This window comes from Ambystoma mexicanum, chromosome 3q, assembly GCF_040938575.1.
Source record: "Ambystoma mexicanum isolate Mex_15411 chromosome 3q, UKY_AmexF1_1, whole genome shotgun sequence".
Taxonomy (NCBI): Eukaryota; Metazoa; Chordata; class Amphibia; order Caudata; family Ambystomatidae; genus Ambystoma; species Ambystoma mexicanum.
Window position 1 is genome coordinate 156,507,273 of NC_090926.1, and position 14,845 is coordinate 156,522,117.

The 14,845-nt window shown below is 45.2% G+C and overlaps 1 protein-coding gene across 1 annotated transcript in view; it reads right to left on the reverse strand.

The window, feature by feature from the left end:
* SLC11A2 (solute carrier family 11 member 2) overlaps window positions 1-14,845 on the reverse strand; it is a 679,758-nt gene that overhangs the window by 574,824 nt on the left and 90,089 nt on the right. The gene's annotated exons all lie outside the window — the stretch shown is intronic.

The following is a 14,845-nucleotide window of genomic DNA, read 5'->3' on the forward strand; positions in this document are numbered from 1 at the left end:
AGAATGGACACAACTAGCAGCTATAATAATTATAATCATTTATTTATATAGCGCTTTTATCCAAAGCTCTTTAAACAGGACATACATTATTAAACCGCTTTTTCAAATTGACCAGTCTTGGCCCACAAAACTGGCACACACTGACCATGCGAGACCTATTGCCCAGTCCAAGCCTGCTCCCAAAGTGAACACAAACACTGCCACCGGATTAGTAGCCCAAAATGGCATAGCCATATTATTCCCCCACTAGTCCCAAACTCCCACATGTCACTTCATCCCAAATAAAAAAACGTGTGAATTAACCAGGTATCTAAAACGTGAGTTCGACAAGGGAGCGTTAGGGAGAATTTTTATTTCTGTGCTAATTCACTTTAACATTAAAGACCCCCACTCTTTTGCTGGACTCAATGATTTTTAAATTATTCCCGAGTAAGGGGGACCTTTTTCTTATCCATGTGTTTTCCGGACTATGATTTTCTATGCTCCTTACTGCTTTATGGAGTCTGATAAACTCCATAAGCTTCTGCTTTTGCATGGTGGCACACACCACCCTCTGTGCAGTGCCACTATTTAAATACATTTTCTTGGGTGAACTACTGTTCCCAAGAATAGTAAAATGACACCTGTCTTACTTAGCTTTACTGTATGGGTCCAACACACACCACCCTATGTGGAGTGCTGGGGGGTTGCATAGTAATTCCTTTAACCCATTCCTCATGTAACATTTTGTTACACTAAGTCACTTGAATGGCGGCGGCAGTAGTTTCTTTTTTACTACCTAGTGACATGTATCTGCAGGCTGATGCCTCAGATGCAGTGCTGCACCAAAGGGTGACAATTTTCTCAAAACTGACCCCTGTCTTTTTTTCTTTGCCATTTCTTGTTAGTTTCTTCTGGGCTTTTACTCTGTTGTTTACATCAGGTTTTAGTCCTTTGTGTAGTTTGCCTTTAGCTGGCTTCAGTCCTAAAGCCCCCCGACCCAGGCTTCAGTGAGTCTTCAAAGGCAGGAAGTTGAGGGAGGGTCCCAAAAATTCCCTGTCCTTTGTCGCCAAGTGTGCCCGAGTGAAACCAGTCCAATTGGCCGGCTGGCTGTCCTCGAGGACAGCAACCTTGCTGTGTGATTGACAGCCTAGGCCTGTGAATAAATAGGAACTTGCATAAAAAGCGAGGATTCTGGGACGAAGAGCAGAGTCGATCACTGGAGGACAACATCCGAAGCAGAAGACGAGAGAAGACGCCAGCAGCACCCTGTGCAAGTGAAGCCCTGACAGCTGTGCTGACCGTGTTTTTGAATCGACAGTGAAGACCCGTAAAGGAAAACTCCCTCTCTTAGGCTGGTGGGGCCAACTAGCCACAAGAATAACTATTTTGGCACAACCCCTGACTTGCTGTGACTTTCCAAAGCTGCAGAAGCCCAATTCCCAGGGTCCCTCGACACTTGTGAGTGCATTGTCCTCCGAAGTCCGAATTTGGCCACATCTTCATGGGCATCCAGAGGACCCTACAGAAGCAAGAAATCTGCGTCCAGAGTCCCCTCAGCAGTGTACAGGACTGAGGTATCAAGGACATCCTAACCATAACCAGAGCTTTTGGCGCTGAGAAAAAGGCACCAAAACCACAAAGAGCCGCTGAATCATCCAAAATCCATTCCTGCGGAGTCTCTCTCTCTCTCTCCCTCTCTCTCTCCAGTCCTGCAGCAGGAACCCGCCATACGTTCCCCTTTTTCGTCCCCACGACCAAGAACCAGGAACAAGGGTCTACTGCATTGCATTGTGAAGGCAACCAGCTGTAACACTCTTCATTTCAAAGATACTCTGGGGCTTGGGGTAGTTTATCCTTTTGCCATTTGGGCTGCTTCCTATCTTTGGCAGTACGATTTAACCCTACACTAAGTTGACCTCAACTTACCTGCATTGGCCTTACAGCTTGTGCTTTCTAAAGGTGACTCCTCTTGAGTTGCTGTGATTCCTCTATTGAACACTGACTATTTAAGAACATTTTCTAAGAAGAGCATCAGAAGTTTGACCTTGTCCCTTAACTTTGGCTGTCCTGGCTCCCTAAAGGCCTCTTTCTGAACCTATTGGCTTTGGCAGTGCTTGTTCCCTTACAGGTTTTAAATGTTGAACACTTTAATGCTGGGATAATAGACTTCCTGCTTCCCTTGGGGAGAATCCAACTGTTCTTATAACCTATCAGTCTGTACTGATCTAACCCGAACCTTTTCTTCCTTAAAAACTCAATATTGCTAAGGTGATACCATATAAATGCTATACTGATCTCAAACGAGATCACCTCTGGGTGCTGGAACATGTGCAACATGTGAATGAATTACTCACCTGCTTTATTGTTCACTTTTTTTAATTGAATCCTACCTTGGGATTAATGTTACAGCTAATTACTGCTTTTTAAAGAACACTTTTAATATCTTTGTGAAAACTAAGTGTGTAAGTGTTTAATTGGATACTTGCATTTACTGGTTTCATTGTACAGCTCTACAGCTCACATTATCCCTATTAAGATAAGCCTGGCTGCTCAGTCACACTACCAACTTGTGTAGTACGGGTCTATATTAAAAGGTGGGTTACTCAATAGGAAGAGATAAGTCTTGTATAGTCCCACACCAGTTGGACTGCACTCATTCTTAGACAACACTGGTGGCAGGAGGTGGGATTGGTGTAGAGTGGTTTCTATGACTATTGGTTATACTTGTGCCCAAATAAAGCAGCCACAAGGCTAGCTCCATCAAAAAGAAAAGTAATCTTGTAACTGAAAATAATGCCAGGAATGGATCCTTTTAATGAACAGTCCCTTAGTGCACTTACTATGGAACAATTGAAAGATGTATGGAGTACAAGGGGACTGAGTTTAAAGGGTAGAAGGAGTGAGCGTATTAAAACATTGTTAAATCACCAAAACCCTGGTAGTAGGCCCATAACCTCTACTCCCAACCTTTATATGGAAATTGATGAAACTGATAGTTTAGAGCTTAGCTCCAATCTGCCAAATGGGTCAGAAGGTGAGGAGGATCATCAAGGAGTGAGCAACCCCCCCTCCTCCAGCCTGCTCCTGTAATTCATCAGTTACCTATCACAGCCCCTGTGGGTCACAATCTAAGCCCAGGCTATCCATCTCTTGAAAAAATGAGATTGGAACTAGAATTCAAGAAACTTGCAGTACAATCTGCAGCCAAAGAAATAGAGAAGGGTCAGAAAGAGGGAAATGCAGCAGGAGTATGATATGAAAAAGATGTCCATTGATTCCGCTTCCTTCACAGGGTCCTCTCCGCCTACTATTCCCAAGAGACCTTGCTTACCAAAAGAGGCTATAAGTATGTATGATCCTAAACTTGATGTGTTGGATTGGTTGAGTACATTTGAATTCACTTATGGTTTGCAGAATAGTTGTGTGAATGATTTAGTTGCATGGATCATGTCTTTTATGGAACTGAGTGGTACAGACAGGGAAGATTATGAACTGGTCAAACAGGCACTTGTTGCCAGATTTGGGAAGGCGCCTTCTCAATACCTCAAAAGGCTTAGAGACCACAAAAATAAAAAGATGGTACCCCTTGGGCTACCTGGGTTTGTGGATGCCTGAAAAATATAGATGGTTGGGTTAAGGGTTACAAAGTGAACTCCTTTGAAGGAATGAGGAATATGTTTCTACTAGAAAATATTTTTGATGCCTGCTCTCCTGAGCCGAGACATCACCTGGCTGACTCCAAGGAACTTCATCCCAAGAGACTAGCTCAAGCTGCTGACTTATAAGTAGCCAACAGGGCCACTCATAAGGATTCTGGGGCGACTGAAAAAAAGGATGAGGGGGGAAAAAGCACAAGAAAGATGGTAAAGACAATTTGAACCCCCCACCACCTAAAAAGGGCCACAGAAACAATAAGGGTACATTTCATGGCAAACATAGGGCTAGTGAAACCTCTCGGGCCAAACCAAAGGGAGGTTACCAGATACCCCATTACAGAAAAGCTTTGGTAAATGTGTGGTTTGTGAGTCTAGTGACCATGTGAAAGTGGATCCCAGATGTAAGGGTAAACTTTCATGGGTCCACACAGTCTCCTTAGCCTTCACTCGAGAGGAGGAATCTCCAATGACAGGTGCTCACTTTCACCTACTAGCTGATGACCCCATTGGAGTTCAAGCTAGTGTTTATTTAGTGTCCTTCAGTCTGTGGGAGCAACAGAATATAGATGTGTATAACACAATACCTGACAACACAAAATTATATTATAAGGACAGTGTACTTGTAAATGGTCAGGAGACTCCTGTCATCAGAGACACTGGGACCAGCATTACAGTGGTTGGTGAAAGCTTCTTCAAACCTGAGGATGTAGCTAAGGTACCCAAAAGGTCCCACTAAACTTGCTGGAGGCCATATCCAAATGGTTCCTATTTTGCCAGCCCTCATCCAGTGCAATAACATGCCTGTATGAATTCCTGTTAGTGTGCAATCCGAAGTACCTGGGAGAGTTCTGTTGGGTAAAGACTTGAAAACTCTTGGAGTAGTCTCCAGTACCTATGAGAGCTGTTACTGCCCAAGCAGTGGCCAAGGCCCTCCTTGGTATTTTACCAGGGTTGGGTCTCCTAACAAAGTTATCTCTGACAGGGGCTCTCATTTTATGTCCCACTACATGCAGACCATGTGGAAGAACTGTGGAGTAACTTACAAGTTCTAAACTGTCTACCATCCTCAACCAAATGGGTTGGTAGAGGGGTTTAACAGAACAATAAAGAGCATTATAGGTGCCTTAGAAGAACCCTGAGAAGAAAGTGGGACCTTCTACTGCCATGCCTTTTATTAGCTTACAGAGAGGTGCCTCAAGCTGGAGTGGGTTTCAGCCCCTTCGAGTTCCTCTATGGTCATCCAGTCAGAGGCCCATTGGCCCTAATTAAAGAGGATTTGGAGAGTCCTCCATCACTGAAGCCAGTTAGTGTCACCAGGGGTGGACTGGCCGATAGGTAAATCTGGAGAGTTCCCGCTAGGCTTCTGCACCCTGGGCCTCTTTTTTGTGGTATTTCCAAATTATCCCATAGGAAAAGGTGTGGGATTGCTGAAAATGTGTAAAATTGGGCCACTTTGAAAATTATTTCCAGGGCCCCTTTTGGTTCCATGTCCACCCCTGCGTGTCACTGACTATGTGCTAGGTCTCAGGAGGAGGATGGTACTTTTGATGACAGAAGCAACAGAAAACCTGAAAGCTGGTCAGGCTCTGGTCAAATATTGGCATGGCCAACATGGTGGAGTTTACTCCAGACCAGTTACTATTGGTTATGGTTCCTACAAGGCACATGGTCTTACAGGACAAATGGATAGGACCCTTTAAGGTTGTAGGTAAACGTGGAGAGGTGAATTATTTAGTGGACTTGGGCAACCCCAAGGAGGCCCTTAGGGTCTTTCACACTAACCATCTGAAGGCCTATGTCTATAAACCAGAACTGGGAGCTTTGTTTCTAGCCTCTAATCAAGAAGAGGAGGAGAGTGAGCCTCTTCCCGATTTCCTCAGGGGACACCCTTCATATAAGGCAATTGAAGGAGTAAAACTCTCTTCAGATCTGACTCTGCAGCAACATGAGGAGTGCAAAGCTAAGTCAGTTTGCCTCCCTGTTTTCTCTGACACCAGGCTTGACCTCTTGGGGCCAGCATGATATCCTCACTGGTGACAGTCTCCCTGTTAAAAGCAGGGGCTAAGGAATGTCTGATCATGTCAGAACTCATGAAGGAGGAGGTTAAAAAGATGCTGGACCTCGGGGTTATAGAGCCATTTACAAGTCCATGGGCTAGTCCAGTTGTACTAGTGCCAAAAGCAGGAACCAAAGAATTGAGATTCTGTGTGGACTATAGAGCTCTGAATGCAGTCACAAAGACTGATGCGCATCCTTTACCATGGACAGATGAGTTGGTGGACACACTTGGATCTGCCAAGTTCCTCAGCACATTTGACTTGACCTCAGGCTATTTGCAAATAGCACTGACAGACCATGCCAAGGAGAAAGCTCAATTTTCCACCCCAGGAGGTTTATACCAGTTTAGGGTTATACCTTTTGGACTAAAGAATGCACCTGCTACATTCCAAAGTATGGTGAACCAGGTTCTGAATGGGTTAGAGGACTTCTTCATGCATACTTGGACGACATAGCAGTGTTCAGCCCCACTTGGGAAGACCAGCTTCATCACCTGGGATATGTATTACAGGCTCTCAAACAGACCCATCTGACCATAAGGGCAAGTACATGTCAAATTGGTCAAAGCAAAGTGGTCTACCTTGGACATGAGGTAGGAGAAAGTGAGATTAGGCCCTTGCCTAGCAAAATACAAGCTGGAAAGGACTGGGCCACCCACACTAGTCAAACCCAAGTGAGAACCTTTCTAGGTCTCACTGGGTACGACAGAAACTTCATTGAGAACTATGGGACCATAGCTTCTCCCCAGAATGTCATCTCCTCTCCAAAATTTCCTAAGAAGGTCAGATGGAATGAGGAGTGTGCCAAGGCATTCACAGTGCCGAAACAAGCCCTCTGCAAAGCTCCAGTCGTAAGAGCTCCCGATTACAACCAATCTTCTATAGTACAACCAGATGCTTCTAATACAGGGATAGGTGCAGTCGTAAGTCAACTGGATGAGCAAGGCAGAGAACACCCTATTCGCTTCATCAGAAAGAAACAGAAGGACCGTGAAACAAGGTGGGCAACATTAGAGAGCGAGTGTGTTGCCATTGTGTGGTATTTGAAGAAGTTAAGGCCATACTTGTATGGTTCTTCTTTCCTTATTCAAACAGACCACAAAACCTTGAGATGGGTCATGCAAATGAAGGTGGAAAATCCTAAATTACTTAGATGGTCCATCAGCCTCCAAGGGTTTGTTTTTTCCATTGAGCATAGGTCAGGGTGCAATCATCAAAGCGCGGATGGTCTCTCCCGGAAGTATGAACGACTGGAACATGAGATTCATCCAGTGGTGGATTAAATACTCCTGTCCCTTAGTCGGGGGCTGAGGGTGTGTTGATGGTTGGGAGTTTGATTTCTGTGCTAATTTCCTTTAAACGTAGAAACCCGCAGCTCTTTTGCTGGACTCCAGGCTTTTTAATTTTTACTTCTGAGTGAGGGGGACGTTTTTCTCACTCACCCATGTGTTTTCCTGACTATGATTTTCTATGTTCCTTACTGTTTGACGGTGTCTGGTAAACCCCATAAGCATCTGCTTTTGCATGGTGGCACACAGCACCTTTTGTATAGTGCCACTGTTTAACTACATTTTCTTGGGTGAACTACTGTCCCCAAGAACAGTAAAATGACCCTGGTCTTACTTACCTTTACTTTATGGGTCCAGCCCCCACCACCCTATGTGGAGTGCTGGGGGTTCCATAGTAATTCATTTAACCCATTCCTCATCTAACATTTTGTTACACTAACTCACTTGAATGGCTGGGGGCAGTGATTTATTTTTTACTACCTAGTGACATGTATCTGCAGGCTGATACCTGAGCTGCAGTGCTGCACCCCAAAGATGACATTTTTCTTAAAATGCCCCCTGTCTTTTTCAACATTTCTTGTTAGTTTATTCTGGGCATTTACTCAGTTTACATTAGGTTTGAGTCCTTTCTGTAGGTTGCCTGCCCGCCTAGGCTGCAGTGTGTCTGGAACGGCAGGAAGTGAGGAAGGGTCCCAAAACTTCCCTGTCTTGTCTCTAGGTGTGCCTAAGTGAAACCAGTTCCAATTGTGAATGAATGGGATCTTGCATAAAAAGCGAGGTTTTTTGGGACTAAGAGCAGAGTCGACCACTGGAGGACAACATCCGAAGCAGAAGATGAGAGAAGACACCACCAGCGCCCTCCTGGGCCGCGAAAAATGCCTGGTGAAGCCCTGCAGCTGAGCTGACCCTGTTTTCGAATCAACAGGGAAGACCCATAAAGGATGACATCCTCCCTTAGACTTGTGGGACCAACTAGCTTCGAGAAACTCTATTTTGGCGCAACCTCCAACTTGCTGCGACTTTCCAATGCTGCAGAGCCCAATACCCGGGGTACCTCGACCACTTGTGAGTGCATTGTCTTCCGAAGTCCGAATCTGGCCAGATATTCATGGGCAACCAGAGGACCCTACAGATGCAAGAAATCAGCATCCAGAGTCCCCTCGCCAGAGTCCACGACCTAGGGATCAAGGAAATCCTAAGCAGAGCTTTTCATTCTTCTTTGGTGCTGAGAAAAGTGCCAAAACCACACAGTCGTTGAATCGATGGAAATCCATTGCTGCAGACTACCTCTCTCGAGTGCTGCAGCAGGGGCCTGCCAGAAGTCCTCCCTTTCGTCACCACGACCAGGAACAAGGATCTACTGCATTGCATCGGGCCTAAAGACACTTGTTCAAGTAGATATGGTTATTTTCATGTCCCCCTGGTGAATTTCAGTGGCATTAACTACGTAATAGGCCGATTCCGTTTCCTCAGCTTACCACCTGCGCCAGGATTCGATTAAGTTTGTGGTGTGCGCTATATAAATAATTCAAAATTCAAATCGTGAAGGCAACCAGCTAGAACACTTTCTTCATTTTTTAAAAGGTACTGCAGGGCTTAGGGTATTTTATCCTTTTGTCATTTGGGGTGCTTCCTATCTTTGGGAGTGTGTTTTAATCCAACACCAAGTTGACCTCAACTTACCTGCATTGGCCTTACAGCATGTGCTTTCTAAAGGTGACTCCGCTTGAGTTGCTGTGATTTCACTATTGTACACAGACTATTTAAGAACACTTTTCTAAGAAGAAGAGCATCAGAACTTTGACTTTGTCCATTGGCTTTGGCTGTCCTGGCTCCCTAAAGGCCTCCTTCTGAACCTATTTGCTTTGGCAGTGGTTGTCCTCTTACAGGTTTTAAATGGTAAACCCTTTAATGCTGGGATAATAGACTGCCTTCATTCCTTTGGGAGAATCTAACTGTTCTTCTAACCTATCAGTCTGTTCTGAGCTAACCCTAACTGTTCCTTCCTTAAAAACTCAATATTGCAAAGGTGATACTATATAAATGCTATACTGACCTCAAATGACATCACCTCCGGGTGCTGGAACACGTGTAACATATGAATTAATTACGCACCTGCTTTATTCACTTTTTGAATTGAATCCTTTACTTTACTACCTTGGGATTAATGTTACAGCTCATTACTGCTTTTTAAAGAATGCTTTAAATAGCTTTGTGCATGCATAAATAATGTATTATAACTAAGGGTGTAAGTGTTTAATTGGACACTTGTATTTACTGGTTTCATGTAACAGTTCTACCGCTCACATTACTCCTCTTAAGATAAGCCTGGCTGCTCAGTGACACTACCAACTGTGTAGTACGTGCCTATATTAAACTGTAGGTTACCTAATACCAAACCATCAGTCTTATGCAGTCCCACACCAGTTGGACTGTACCAATTCTTACTTAACAGGGAGCCATTATTAAACCTCTCTTTACTCTCTGAAGAATGTTCAAGCTGGACTGCCCCTTTAGGGGTGGGACCAAGCCCGATTTGCATATTGTCTCTCTCCTTTCTGCAATGGCTTGGCAGGCAAAGAACGATTGTCTGGAGGGTTGTCCGGAGCAATTTCCAGGGGTTTAAGATTAATTCTAAACTTTCCAGCCATCACCTCTTTGTTTTGCAAAAGATGGCCATGCCACGCAGTGCATGTTGGTTGTGAAGGAGAGATAATGACATCTAATAGGCCGAGATCAGCCACGGTACACATGAGCATTCCCCTCTACACTTATAAAACAAGCAGTGGCAATGACAACAGTTTGGGCTTTTGTTTAGACATGGGAAAGGCACTTGCCAGGCACAGCTGTAGTGGTATTAAGTGGCCATTGATGGTAGCAGGTGCAAAATGGTGCGAGTACCTGGGCATCTAATAGCAGTGCCTGACAAATGCCTAATACTTGCACAAAACACAACTGTTGGCTTTGCCAATGCTTGGTTTTAACAGGACTTCAGTGAAGGACACACAGAGTGCTTATACATCGAGTGGCTGAAGGCAGATCTGGTAAAACATTGTTAATACACCAGTAGCAGGCTTACAACTCCAATTAAGTCATTAACTCTCAGAAGCCTGCTTGGAAAAAAACACTGGCAGACACTTCAAATGCAAAGCTTGATGGTTCAAAACCCTCTTGCCCACAAGGTCTTCTAGGGGCTGGAGGCTCAATACCTTTAACTTTCTTCCTATATATCTTCCTTCTCGAGCACTTCGCTCATCTGCCTCCAACCCCCTCAGGGTCAGTCGCTTCTCCAAGAAACAAGTTGGTGGTAGATTGCTTTCTTCTGCTGGAGCTTCCCTCTTGAACAGCCTCCCTGCCTCTCTGAAACTTGAGGAGAACCATCTCCGGTTCCAGAAGCACCTCAAGACCTTCCTCTTTGCTTCTGCTTTCTCTCCTCCTCTCCCCTGTTGATCTCCTGGCTGAAACTGAAACTGCACTGGTTACCTGGCAACCCTCTGATCTCGTGCCCAGGTCCCCTCCGCGCCAGTTGCACACCTGCACTGCCCCCCTTGCACCCTGGGACTGTTCTGTATCCCTACAGCCACCTACCTGCACTTGACACCTGATGTCTGCACTTCCCCTTGTACTTACCACCAGCTGGCTGCACTTTTATTTATGGTCTTATTTATCTTACTGTTTAGCCTATGCGCTGCACCCTCCCCTGCACTTTTCCCCTCCCCTGCACTTGCACGATCTCAATGTCACCTGGCCTAGTAAGATCGTTGTCTGTCTTCCCTCCGTTCCCGCTCCCTTGCCTCGTTGCGCCTTGAAACACTGGTGTATAAGTGCGTTATAAATATATCATATCATGGTAAGGCTCGAGTAAACAATTCCCATGATGAATGTGTTTGGGGCGGGCAGGGGCAAGAACGGGGTGGCAATGTCCATAGGTATTAGCACGGCCATGGCCAGTCAATGGGTGGGCACCTAACCAAACAACAACTACAGGCTGTGCACAACACTGGGAGAACTAGTAAAGGACCATGCAGGCAAGCAGTGGATATACGAAGATGCGTCGAGAGAAAGATTAAAAGGGGATTAGGGACATATGGCAATATATCATTAAGTAGTAAATTCATAATTCCCAGTCCAGAACACCTAAAATGCAATCTGCTTTGATTAGTCTTGAAGTTAACTACATGACCAGATTTACCTATAAATTAAGCCACACGTGCTATGACATGGCAGTGTTTCACTCCCTTTTTGTAAAACGACTGAGAGGGAAATCAAGATGGTATTCATGACAATATTAACCAGATTATAACAGGGTCCGGAAAAGCCAAAAATCGCATGCTGGCACTACCAGTGTTAAACTGGTGAACTGGGACAGGGTACTGCTGTCAGTATGTGTTCGAGCTGATATTGTGTTGTACGTGCTGTTGCTGGCCAGGCACCCTGCTACGAAAACATCAAAGAAAGCCACCTGAAGTCCTTTCCTCTGATCTCTGAACTCCTCGCCAGTGGCATGTCCAGATTCTTGGCTGGGGTGGTTCAACTGGGGCACTGACGTATGCAGGGATGGCATAAAGTACAAGCGCACACACACATAATGATCAAAGTTTAGGATAATGGGGTGGCCAAATTCCAGGAGTTGCATGTGCCACCCCAGGCCACTCCTTGTACAAGCCACTGGCGCTAAACGCCCCTTGCCCCAATCACACATCTCAAGTAATGGCTCCCAACAGCACCACTCTATCAGAGTCCTCACTGTAAAGGAAAAAGATACTAGCCTTTCTAAATGTAAGTGGCACTGCCTATGAAGCACCAGATACTTTGATGAATAGTTTTTCTTTCGCAATTAGGGTCTTCACACTCAAATTAAATTGCCTTTATTAAACTGCCTGAAATGGCATGTTAGCACATCATTGACAGTCTCCACTACACCACCATACCACAATATCACCAGCTTACATTATGCCTAGTCAGAACATCACTCCTAGCCACATTATGCATAACAAGAAATGTAACCCTGGTAGCACCACATGTATAGTTTCATAATGCCATGACCAGCCCCTGCAGGAGCAGTGGGCACCCTGCACCCTGCTGCTCACCCGATTCGTGCCGAATTTACAGCAAGTGCTGAGCTCGTAGCGCTTGCCCCTGTGAAATTGCTTCCTAAGAACACCCCAGAGCCTCTATAAACGAAGCTGCGCCGATGCAGAAGGAAGACTAGGCTGCCCTGCCTAATATAGCTGGAATTGCCATTTCTGCACCTTCTTTCTCATTCAGGTACACAAGGTACCAACACGCTCCAAGATGGCCGACCGCTGTTTGTTGTATGCCTCAAGAGCCTAACCAGGCCCCTAACAGTTATTGCCACCAGCCGATTGGCCGCCTCTGCCTTTTTCTCCCTGATTGGCCACCGGCAGGCGTAGCCGGACCACTGCCGTCTGCCAGACCCCCTGGCCAGCACACCTCGGCCTATCGCAAAGGTAACATGACTCTTTCAACACGACCAATGCATTCACTGTGTAATCATATTGCATCTTATTTTGGTACTACTGCCTAACTTGTATGATAACCTTACTGCATTGTTTATACTTGTGTTCGCAATTAATAATAGCTTATTTCAACGTTTGTCTGCTTCCATAACCGTGCACTCCACCACGGCCACATAACACGCCCCATTCATTGCTAACGCTCACGCATAGCTCCCTCAAACACCACTCCTGTAAACTACAACCCCTTAAGCGCCTCCTCGCCACTAGCAGTAAGGAAGTCCGACCCTCCCCTGCGCAGCAACAGCCACATACCCACAAACCAACTCCCAGTTGTAAGTCACTTAACATCTTCTTGCCTGCATTCCTGCTCTAACTGCGCAACTGTAATACCGAGCCCTCGACAACCACAAACTGCTTGCAGCGTTAAAACTTGCCTGAGAGACATTCCCATGCAAAACCTGCCCAGCAGAGCTGCACATAGACTGTATGCGTGATTACATGCATGAACGTCTGTAACGCGCCTCTGCCTACCTGCTCACATCAGCATATTTAATTCTAGACAATGCAAAACTGCCTTTGCAACATGCATGACTGCCTAACAGACTGCCTGTGCTGTTCTACTCTCGCCCACATTCGCTAAATTGCACCTAGACTATTCTTGCTTCTGTTCCAGCACCCAGCCACTAGCCACCGCTAACTTATTTTTCCATCTTTGCCTAAAAGCAGCAAAGTCGAACCCAATTGTGTGCCCCTCTCACCAGCCACTGTCAACCTATTCCTGATCATATTAAGTTGCATCTAGATTGTGTAAACAGCCACTACCATTCTACTCTTAACTACAATAGCCAAATCGCATGTAGATTGTCTTTGCACATGTTTTAGTAACTAGCCACTGCCAACCATTTTTGCCTGTAGCAGTAAAGTCGCATCTAGACTGTACGTAAGCAGCTACTACTAATCTATTGTTGACTACAATAGCAAAGCTGCATTTAGATTGTTTTTGCATGTTTTAGTAATTAGCCATTACCAACCATTTTTGCCTGTAGTAGCAAAGTCGCATTTTGACTGTATGTAAGCAGCTACTACCATTCTACTCCTGACTACAATAGCAAAGTTACATTTAGATTGATTTTGATTCTGTCTTAGGAACCTGCCACTGCCTACCTATCTCTATAGCTTATAGTATGTCCTGGAATCAGCCAACTAGTAGCCCATCTGGCTCACCTAGGAGTGCCTACCACCCTCTACCAGGATGTACATTTACGGCCCAGGCAAACTTCCAACAGGTACCCTTTTTAAGATAGCTTGGTCAACGTTCTACATCACCTCTTCCCTCAAACTAGCATTACAGACTAACAGAGTGCTCACTAAAACTAGCGCCATGATGCTCTCCTGTACCACAACCCCTCTCAACACCCTCTTCTGCCCTACAATGCTAGACGCACAAAATTATAAAACGGCACACAAAACGAGCCAGTATCCAGAATACTCGACCGTACAGATACCATGTAGTACTACAGACAGAAATTTAAGATTGCGCGCTCACCTATCCAAACTATACGAGTTACCGGCTAAATAAATTGAACAATTAAACCACCTAAAAAAGTTCCTACTCCAGAAAGTAACTGCAGAGCCTAAGACTAGTCACACTAGTCACAAAAGACCTACACCGATCCGTACTAAACGGGCGACCAAAGATAGTCCTAGCACCACCCCCACATCAGAAAGCCACCGACCAAACCTTAAAGGAGCTCTCATAAATGCTAGGTCTCTAATCGCCCATGCAACTGAAATAATCAGATATTATACTAACCGACAATCTGGACTTCTTGGCCATCTCAGAATCTTGCCTGCATGACACGGCAGGGCCTGCCCTATCGCTGGCAGTCCCCGATAACTACACTATCCTGCGAGCAGATAGACATATCTCTCGAGGTTGAGGAATAGCAATTATAGCCAAGACCAACTTAGACATGAGAATTATCACAACACCAACTATGAAATCTTGTGATTGCCTCACGGTCAAAATCGTCACTGCCAATTCACAAACACTAATCATCTTTCTTGTCTATAGACCACCAGGTCCCATTGGAACCTTCTCGGAAGATATTTCTACGGCCTTGTCCAATAATCTAAAAAACACCTCTCAAACATTAGTGTTAAGTGATTTTACAACGATACTAAGGATACCCATTCCACTGCCATTGCTATGGCTCTGAAAGAGCTTGGCTTCTCCCAGAAAGTTAACTCGCCCACGCATAACAAAGGTTGAATCCTCGACTGGATTGCAGAATATACCCGAGGTAAAGATCACGTCTATTGATCCTCAGATCTGGACAGACCACCATCTCCTAATATTCACATTGGCAACTAACCTAGCC